We start from the raw sequence: 10,398 nt of genomic DNA, 5'->3' as shown, positions 1-10,398 counted from the left end.
TTCATGTACTGTCTTTAAGTTCTATGATTATATCTTTTAAGATGGTTGTGCATTTAGTACTTTTTTATTGTTGTTTGTTGTTTGGTACTGGGAATTCCACTCTGCGCCTCTTTTAATGGAAGTGTCTTCTCTCACTGGCTTGCTGACCTGAGGGAATAGATGGAGGTGCCCGTTGGCAGTCGCAGGGAGAAGAACGCCTAGCGCAGCAAACTCCACATGGCCCCAATGCTCCTTTCAACTCTGAGCATCCCTGGCTCAGTCCAAGAGGAAGAGGAGCCTGTCTGGCTGGAACCCTAAGCCAGCCATCTCACCCTGCCTCAGACGCAGCCCAGCAGGTTCTGGTGAGTGGGTAGTTCTGTCCCCTGTGCCTACTGGCCAGAGGGTTCATCGGAAAGGGGTGCCAGGGGCTCAAGCCCTTAAGAGCTGCACAGGAGGCCTGCACCATGGAGGTGCTTCAGGGCTGCCAGGTGCTCACATCTGGACCTGCATTCCTTCTTCTTAGGCATCAATGGAGCCACTTTCCTGTCACACCTCCCCATGGATACAGTCCTACATGTACTGGTGAGTTGTGGGTACTCTCCCCTGTCCCTGCTGCCCTGGGACAGGCGGGTGCATGGAGAAGTGATGTGGAAGGTGGAACAGGGGGCTCAGGCTTCACAGGAAGTGGAGAGCATCAGCACAGCACTGGGGCTCCACATGCTGCAGGTCACCAGTCTGGTAGGACTCTGACCCTGGGCTGCTAGGGCATTTCTGGGGCTTGGGTAGGGTGTGGGTGGTTGTCTCTCATGCTCCTCTTGGGGGACACCTCTGGCTGATGCCTGTGGCATTTGCTGTTGGCTTTTTTCTCCAGGGGAGGCAGGTATCCTGGTGAGGCAGAGGAGGGAAAGAGTTGGAAAGTCCCCTGAGACACACAGGTCCCCTAAGTGGTTTTGGACTGGAGGCACGGATCGCTCTGCTCTTTGGCTCCTGAGGGGAAGGAAGAGGAGAGGGTTTTCAGAAGGTGGGTGAGCAAGTGGTGGCCACAGCTTTTCCAGCTCCTGGGAGACACTGAGGCTGTGCACAAATGGGCGTTCAGAGGAGCAGGAGGAGCAGGAGGAGCCCTTGCATAGGGAGCCTGCCAGAGGTGGAAGGAATGTGAGATGCCCAAAGAACCAGGAGAGCTAGTGGTAAGCGTTGTGTGATCCCAGTCATTGTTTTGGATGTCTTTGTGTCTGATTCCTCTGCTCCCCAACATGGGTGGATAGCTCCAGGTTCTCTCCCTCCCATCATCCCCATACTGCCACATCCACTCTCCTGTCTTTTCCCTTTCTCCTACCCTACTTTATACCCACTCCTTTTTTGGGATATGCTTGGGGATACTACTAATGACAAGATGCCTGAACTTGTTCTGACTCTGAACTGTCTTGAACTCTTTTCCTCCCATCCTTTCCTTTCTGGGACCTAGAATGTTCCATGGCCACTAATAATTAGCTTTTCTTCTGCAAAAATGGCAAAAACATTAGGTCAAAATACATGGCGCCTCTTTTTTTGTGTGAATGTGTCCACTGAAGACATCGCACTGGTTATGTTTCCATTGCCTCTTAGCCTGTGTCTTAATTTTCTAGACACAGAAGTAGCAGATTTTGTTTTGAGTCTTGGTCATTTCTAGCTCAGCAAAGTTTAGTCAGCTGACCTTCTTTCACTTATCAGAAAATGTTTGACTTAAAGATGGATAATTCTCTCTTCAAACTTTATATTATTAGGTGGGGTTGTTGAAGGATTTCTTTAGAAAAGTGTTAGTGCAAGATAAACAGAGTAACAAGTCAGAGTTACTGTGTTGTAGACCGACTTTGTTAACACATTGGACAGAATGGGATTTTATGACTTTTGATCCACTGAGTTGATGTAAAAATCTTCCCTGAAGCTACAAATAAGTCTTGTTAATATCTTAATTGGCCTATGACTAAAATAAGTGTTTATAAAGTGTATAGTTTACTCTTCTCCTTGGTTCAGACCCAACGGAGTAATTTTCAGTGTTAGATAGTTAAAATAGTGTAGACTGTCACATGTTCTGTTTACCAGAACAATAAAAAGATACATAGTAAGGAAAGATGAAATCAGAATAATTGATTCCATGTGTGTGATAACCCTGTCTACCTAAACTCTTTCTAACATGTCATTAGTTTCATAAAATATAGAGAATAAAAACTTTTTACTCTGTAGCACAGGGTAGCTGTGTTGACCAAGCAGGTTTTTATGTATGTTTGTTGATATGTTCAATTTTCAGATACTGGTTCAAGATTTTGGTGGCAAGAGCTGGAATATAAAATCATTTGCTTTGTTCTGTCAATGCATGCCTTTTCCCCCTTATTTTTAGTATAACATGTTCCTTCATATCCTTCATTGATGAAGTAGTACTAACTGAAAAGCAGTAGGAATATTTTATTGTGAATGTAGAACTACAATGGCAACAAAGGAAGAAATTCAAACATGAACATAATAATGTCTCTTAATATTAGAAAACTCTGAACACTCTTTTTGCCCACTTTCTTTGTTATTGTTTATTAATGTTGAATATTTATGAGATGCTTTATTTTAAACAATTATTGCTATTTCCTAGTCTTTATAAAATTATAGGATCATGTCCTGGCTTTTTCTACATAGCTTTTATACATCCAGGGTGATAAATACTTAATTTTTACTTCATTGGGGAAAAATCTATAACATGTTAAATCCAACTCATATAATATTCTCTAGGATTTTTTTTAAATACTTTATAAATTGTCACTACTTTCCTACATGAAATGAAATAATAATTTTAGGTTCTTTTGAATTTTAAGTGAGCAATATCAGCTTGAACTTTTAAATAGGAAATAGTTACTGAGAATATATAAAAATATAAAATATATAAAAAAGAATATATAAAAATATAAAAGAATGATGGCATTTTTCATTTTAAACTCAGGATAAGTAACAAGTTAATGGCATTTAAAATGTGCTTTATATCACAATTGTGAAGTACAAAACTGCCTATAACAGAAAACTTGGTACAGTTAACTAGTGTACAACCTGTAATGTTGCCATTTTCTTTGAACTAATGGAGAAAAGGAGTGATCGGACTAACTTTTAAGAATTCTTATTGTCATTAGTGGATTCTTTGTCATTATTTTGCCCACAGTATAGTTATTTGGTGTTTACTTTTCATGTTTGCAAAATGTTGACCTGGAAAGAATAATTGCCAAGGGCCATAAAAAATGTATTCAGTGTAGCTTTCTATTCCTACCCTATTTTCTCTCCCTGTTGGCCAAATTGGAAAGTCAATAGACATTTACCAGAAAATCTAATAATGTCATTATTGTGTTTTGCAGTAACTTATCATAGTGGATACTGTATTTCAGGAGTTGATTTGTAAATCCATGGCATATTGGGATGACAAGAAAATTATCTTGCTTTCCAAAGTCTCTTTTTAAAAAGATATTTTTAAATATACTCTAACTTAGTCTACTCAAGTTAAGATACCACAGTGGGTAACTTGAAAAACAAACAGGTATTTTCTAAGTTGAGAAGTTTGATATGAAGATGCCATCTTAGAGTTCTAATGAGGGCCTAATTCCTGTTTTGTAGAGGACTATCTTCCTAATGTGCCATCTCCTGGACTTTCCTCTGGTGCCTGTGTGTGGGGAGGAGATATCAGAGAGAGAGGGAGAGCTGTTTTCCTCTAATAATGGCACAGATCTTTCATGAGTGTCTTTCTGCAGGATCTTATCTAAACCTCATTACTTCCCAGAGGCTCATGTCCATAATTATCACCCTGGGAGATTAGAACCTCAACATAGAAATTTGGGGGTCACTTAAACATTCAATGCATAATATAAACTCCTTGAAAGAAATTAACTTTAATGTCATCCTCTGCTAGGTACTATATCTTTTTGTTAAAAATTCACAAAAGTCCATCCTATAGCTATTATGCCTGTTTTCAGATGAGGGAATAAAGACCTTAGGTTAAATAATTGCCTCCAGGATCCTGCCACTATAGTGGTACTGAGATCCCATTTTAGCATTCAGGCAACTATATTCACTGGGATGGAATGCTGAAAAATTAGTTCAATGTTAATGTTTGCTCTTTATTAGCAGTGGTAAGTTGGAAAATCCAATCAAAATTAGATTTAAACTGAATTAAGCAATTTTACTACTTAAAAAAATGGAGTCATATAAAATGTATAATGTACATGTTTATTACTCAATGAATTAAAATCTGGTACTAAAAAGATATATAAAATATTTGCATACTTATTTAAAGTCAGGAATTTATCAGTTTTTTATGCATAAAATGAATGAATGTGACTGTTGGAAAGCAATATATATTTGGCATTGTGATGCAAGTATTAGTATTTTTGCTTTGTTTTCTTTTATATTTTACTTATTTTAAAAAATATTTTTGATGTTAATGGACCTATATAATATTCATTGATTTATATGTGGTGCTGAGAATTGAACCCAGTGCCTCACACATCCTATGCAAGTGCTCTACCACTGAGCCTCAACCCAGCCCTATATATTAGTTATATGTTTACTTCTTTGTTTTGATTGTACATTTTAGTATTTGAGTATATGCCACCAAAGGAAAGACAATCTGGATGCATATGCTATATGCACTGCTGCACTAGTGGGTGAAATTTTTTTCTTAAAGCAGATAAATATTATCTCCTGAAGATGGTTCATTAGAGTGAAAAAGAGTGAAAAGAAACTTGCTCTTGTTGCATAAATATTAATTTAATATAAGAATGTTTTGTCTATATTTGAATAACTCATTCTTCTTTCTTTTCATGGGTAGTGTAAATACTTTCAAGAATTTTCTAAATTTTGTTTGTGAAATATGGGAAAAGGACCCAGAGATAATTATTCTTTCACTCTATTCTAGGTTATTTAATAATTTTGTCCTTCTCATCTCATATAATTAATCCAACTATGTTTTTAATTGCTGACTTTGTTTTAGTATGTGTCAATGATCAATAATATAAAAGTTGATAAAAATTTATAAATTTGTGATAAATTACAAATTAACATCATTGAAGCTGTTATTATTCCAAATGTAGATGTCCTCCTTAATTTAATATGTATTACTAAAGAAAGGGGGTCAGAGGAGGATAGAAATGTGTACTAGACACTGGGGTAGATGCTGTAATTCAAAGATGAAGAGACTGATATATTCATATTACAAGCTGTGACATTTCCATGGAGAGAAATTCTCATTTTGGGGCCAAATGTCATTTACAAGACTCTACCTCTTTTGGCTGACATTGTGCTTCAAAGGGACTATCTTTGTTTCTGCAGTCTCCCCATGTTATATATTGTTTAATTCTGGGATTAGGAGAAACAATAGTGAACTACTAAATTTGGGTCAGAGTAGTCATGGCCTAGAAGTAGTCAAAAGTAAATACTTATTTATTTTTCATATCAGGGATTGAACTCAGGGGCACTTAACCCTTCTCTACATTCCCAGCCCTTTTCTATATTTTATTTAGAGAAAGGGTCTTGCTAAGTTGATGAGGCTGTCTTTGAACTCACATTCCTCCTGCCTCAGCCTCCAGAGTCACTGGGATTATACATGTGCACCACCGTGCTTGACTGCAAAGACAATATTGATACAGTAAAAAATAAAAATCAAACAAAGGTTTTGAATATTGGAGCTATATAGTTTTAGTGATTATTGGGTGAGAGTAATCTCGATGCAGTTTTTAGACCAGTTTGGGCAGTAATTTGGCATTATTGAAACTTGTTAATTACACATGATCTGTACTAACTTGTTAGTTGAAAATAAGAAAGGTATATAGCCTTCAAGGATTATTATTTTTTTATACAGATTGGAATATAGCATTCCAGTATCTATTATAAGTAAAAGAAATGCTTGTTTTTAGTGGTCAGTTTTTAAAGGTCAAGCATTGGTCAGTATCAGTAGTAACATTTGGTTTAATGGAGAAAATATCTCTAATAAAATTCCAGTGTTCTTGCTATATAGGACTTAAATGCACTTACTAAAATTGTCATATATATATTTTTTTATATCATAAAGACTACTTCAGCAATAACATGACCATGGGATTGTGAGCTAGTTACTTAAACTTTATAAAGGTCAAACTGTGTAAGAAGAGAGAACCTGTTTGATAGTGTTCTGGGAATTTGAAATAATGCATGTAAAGCAACTTGCAAAGTGTATTGCACCCAGTGAACACTCACAGTTGACAATTATTTTTGATATTCTTTATGTGTTGAGGAAGAGCTCTTGATAATGGTAGCAAATTTATTTAATCAATCCATGTTTTCAGTGTGATGAATTTTTTACCAGCAATTCACAAGTACTATTGAATCAAAATAATCTCTGGCTTTTTAAACTATTCATATCATCTGGATTTTATAATAGTCTTCTTCATTGCCACCCAATTTGAGAAATCATTCCTGTAGTGAACTGGTGTTACTAATGGGTATATGGTGCATCCTTCATGTGTATTGGGGGAAGAGTTGGGTGTGGAAACAAAATAATCTAGAATATTCACTTTTCCTTCCTTCATTCCTTCCATGCTGTGGCTTGAACCCAGGACCTATGTGTTCTAGACAAGTACTCTATCACCAAGTTGTATCCATAACCCTCTCATTGTTGTTTCTTAAGTAATGGCCATCAGGAGAAGCCTTACTCTTTCAGTAAGTACATTGGTAAGCTTTTTCTTAGAGCTAATCAACTTTTTCTCTTAACCATTTACCCACATTCTCTTTCCCTTGTTTAGGCCTGTGCTTGACATCTAAATAGTCTAGAGAATATTCATTCTTTGTTAGTGACTCTTATGTGCAATTCTCTAGATTTTTAAATTAAAGCAAAATAACTGGTCATAAAACTTACCTATCTAAAGAAGAAACTGATACTGCATTTTATTCTTTGTCTAAAAATCTGCTTGGATGTTACTGTTCATTAGCTTATATTATCATTTATGAACTTTTGCTCTTTTATGTCTGTAAGTGGCCTACCCTGAACTTTAAATTTATGATTAAAAACAACAGCAATAACAAAAGTTAAAAGGGTGTGTGTGTTGGTTTGTGTGTGTGTGTGTGTGTGTGTGTGTCTGCCTGTGTAATTTCAACCTCTGTCACAGAACATTTGTATCTTGGTTTGTGTTTCTAATGTTCTATGTAATTCTTAATGGGTTCTTGAGTTTTAGGGAAAATCTGTTGTTAGGGTTCAGTACAAAGGAAGGATTCACTCATAAATGAAATTTAAAGTGAAGGCAAAGTGAGTTAAAATTTCCTTCATTTTATATTACCATCTTAATTTTTCTCCCTTTTTAATTTACTTCAGACTTTTGAGTTTTATCAGGTTTTTTTTGGGGGGGGACTTTTAAAGTTTATGTATGAAAGTATCAGTTCAATTTATCTTATTTATTTTTATCCTTTTAGTGGAAGGTTTTGCCATAGTATTTTAGTTATTTCTTATCAGCACTATTTTCTGTCTGCCCTATTATATTTTGAAAGTTAATTTTAAAGTATGTAACAAGGTAGAGTTTAGAGAATCTAAGTTCCCTGATGCAGTCAGTAGCATCAAATATTACCTTGTCTTTTTTTATAAATAGTTTTTAAAGATACTTTTAATGATTTAATTCAAAAATTTTTAAAGTATCAAGTAATTCTTTAGTCTATCATTTTAGTGTTTTTTTGTCAGTCCATCAATACTTTGTTTTATACCATTATGTATATATTATTATTTTTCATTTTATTTTTTAATCTGTTCTGTGACAATTTTAGCATGTGATGCCTCCCTCCCTGTCTCTCTACTTGAACATTTCCTTAGGGTAGATACCCAGAATTGTCATTTACAAATCAATATTTATGTACCTTTTTCTGGGATTCCCTGTTGTCCCAATATATCTGGTTATTCACCACATCTATATTTAGTGTTGCAATATTTAAAATACTTGGTTTTGATACTTTGTTTATCAAAAGATGTCATAACTTATATTTGAATTTTTTTGGTTGGTTCCACTACCTTTCTATTTTCTCTCCAAATTGGTAAGAAGACCGTTTCCATTCTTTGGATACTTACACATCTTTTTTTCAAAAAATTATACAATGACATTTTCTTTGTTTTATATCAAAAATTTTTGTATTTTTTTATTAAGAATCATGATTTTTTTGTCAATTTGCCTATTTACATACTCCTTTCAGGTCTCTTCTTTATGATTTTTGCTTTAATATATATTATTACCTCATATGGCAATTCACTCAGTTTTTTCCTCAGTAGTTTTAATATTCTTAAATGTGTTTATTCTGCTTTTATAAATGGCATGCAAAAAATGTAGACTTAACATAATAAAAATGCTATTGGAGGAAAATTGCAGCTGACTCTTACAGCTCTGGCTATCTCTTATTTCTTTTTCAACACTACCTGTGTACTATAAAACTTGAAACTTTCATATGTCAGCATGTCTATAAGAGTTGCATCAGTAGTTGGAATAGATTTGCTCTTAACCATTTTCCAGATTGTACCAGTTAGAGCAGATCAGTAAGAGATTCGGTGGCTTATCAGAGATTTTTGTCATTTTGTGTTACCATCAGTGATAGACTTGTGGTTATGAAGAAAGAAGTAAATCATATTTTGCCTAAGGTGTTAGACCCATTTCTTAGAGGAGGTAATGCTAAGGCTTTTGAATAGGCTAAGTTTAGCAACTGGGTATATCTCAGTACATTAAATTCAACTGTTTGACTTGAAATACATCTGTTATACTAAAATTTACAAAGGATTTTTTGGTACATAATAGTCCTTAAGTCAGTTCTACTTTGTCTCCTAGTATTAATTCTTCAGAAATGATTTTTTCCCTTTAGTATTTGAACTCTTAAGATTCTTCACTTTGGTAGGCATTTTAAGTGCTTTTAAAAAATTAACAATGCGGGGCACAGTGGTACACACCTGTAATCCCAGCAGCTTGGGAGACTCAGGCAGGAGGTTCATGAGTTAAAGACTTGCCTCAGAAAAAGTGAGGCACTGAGCAACACAGTGAGACAGTGTCTGTAAATAAAATACAAAAAAAAACCCATAAATTTTAAAAATAAAAATATATTTTAAAATCAATAAAACTCAACTATATAAACAGAAAAGTTATTTCCTCTTTTGCTCTCTCCTCATTTTCTCCCCACACCTTTTATACATTTTATTACTTTTTTATATGTAACATTATATGTAATGTTTTATAGGTAAACATTACTTTTAGTACCCTGTTTATCTTTTGTGTTTCTCTTTGCAAATATAAACAAATGCAGATTTTATTTTGGAGCTCGTGCTATAACTAGACAAGATTTTTGTCTTTAAAGATCTGTATGATATTTCATTGTGTGAATGCAGCATAATTTAGTAAAAACTTGATCCTAGGTCACCCGCAGAGCGCGCTGGCCATGGAGTCGCCTTTTGAGTCACAAGACCAGACAGAGCGTGGTGCTGCCCCACTTGCCCCAGCCACCGCCATGAAGGCTGCGGCATAGTGCATCACCTGGGCCAGGATCACAGTTGGAGAGGAGCAGATAAGTGCCATTGGACATGGTATTTGTGTGTGTTGTTGGGTATTTTACTGGAAGATACACAAAAGGAACTGGAGGACATGGTTTGAAGGATTTTGAACTTACATGTGTTTGAGGATGAAAGTGGTGGTAAGCACTGGTCAAGAGTGTGGTGGATAAACAGTACAGGGCGCTATGTGTCAGTCAGTTTACCCTCCAGTGCATCCTGAAGGGCAACAAGCCTGACTTCTACCTGATGATGCCCACAGAACAGGCAGTGGGCTTTGACAACAGCTTCCTGGAGCAGCTTTGAAAGACCTACAGGCCAGAGCTCATCAAAGATGGCAAGTTTGGTGCCTATATGCAAGTACACATTCAGAATGATGGGCCTGACCATAGAACTGGAATGCGCTGCTTCTGCTACCTTGGACCCAAAGCAGCTATCAAAACTTGAGAAACAGCAGCAGAGGAAAGAGAAGACCAGAGCCAAGGGCCCTTCTGAATCAAGCAAAAAGAGAAATGCCCCCTGAAAAGAAGACTGCAGCATCAGCAGTGGGGCAGAGGGTGATGTGTCCTCTGAGCATGAGCCATAGCCTTAGTGCATTACCAGTGATCAGATCTGAATCCTGAAAAATTCAAGATGCTAAGCACCTAAACTGCTTTAAGAATTTGGAACTGAGAAATGAAGAGAGAAAGATACATAAGAAATTGGGAATCTAAATAGCCCTGAAAAACCAGAACAAAAACAAAGAACAGAAACAAACCCCAAGGACCATCATGTTTTCTGTAGTTTCTGTGAGGTGAAGGCAGTAGGTACTGCTGATGAGGCACTGTGCATGGCAGAGGCACACACCCTTGCCTCCCTACAGAAAGACTTTGCTG

At 36.2% G+C, this 10,398-nt stretch overlaps 1 pseudogene; it reads left to right on the top strand.

Annotated features, from left to right (window-relative positions):
- Positions 1-624: 624 nt before the first annotated feature.
- Positions 625-10,109, top strand: LOC124974159 (D-aminoacyl-tRNA deacylase 1-like; annotated as a pseudogene).
- Positions 10,110-10,398: the final 289 nt, after the last annotated feature.

The sequence above is a fragment of the Sciurus carolinensis genome, unplaced genomic scaffold, assembly GCF_902686445.1.
Source record: "Sciurus carolinensis unplaced genomic scaffold, mSciCar1.2, whole genome shotgun sequence".
In the NCBI taxonomy this organism is placed as follows: domain Eukaryota; kingdom Metazoa; phylum Chordata; class Mammalia; order Rodentia; family Sciuridae; genus Sciurus; species Sciurus carolinensis.
This window is presented reverse-complemented; position numbering and strand designations above follow the sequence as displayed.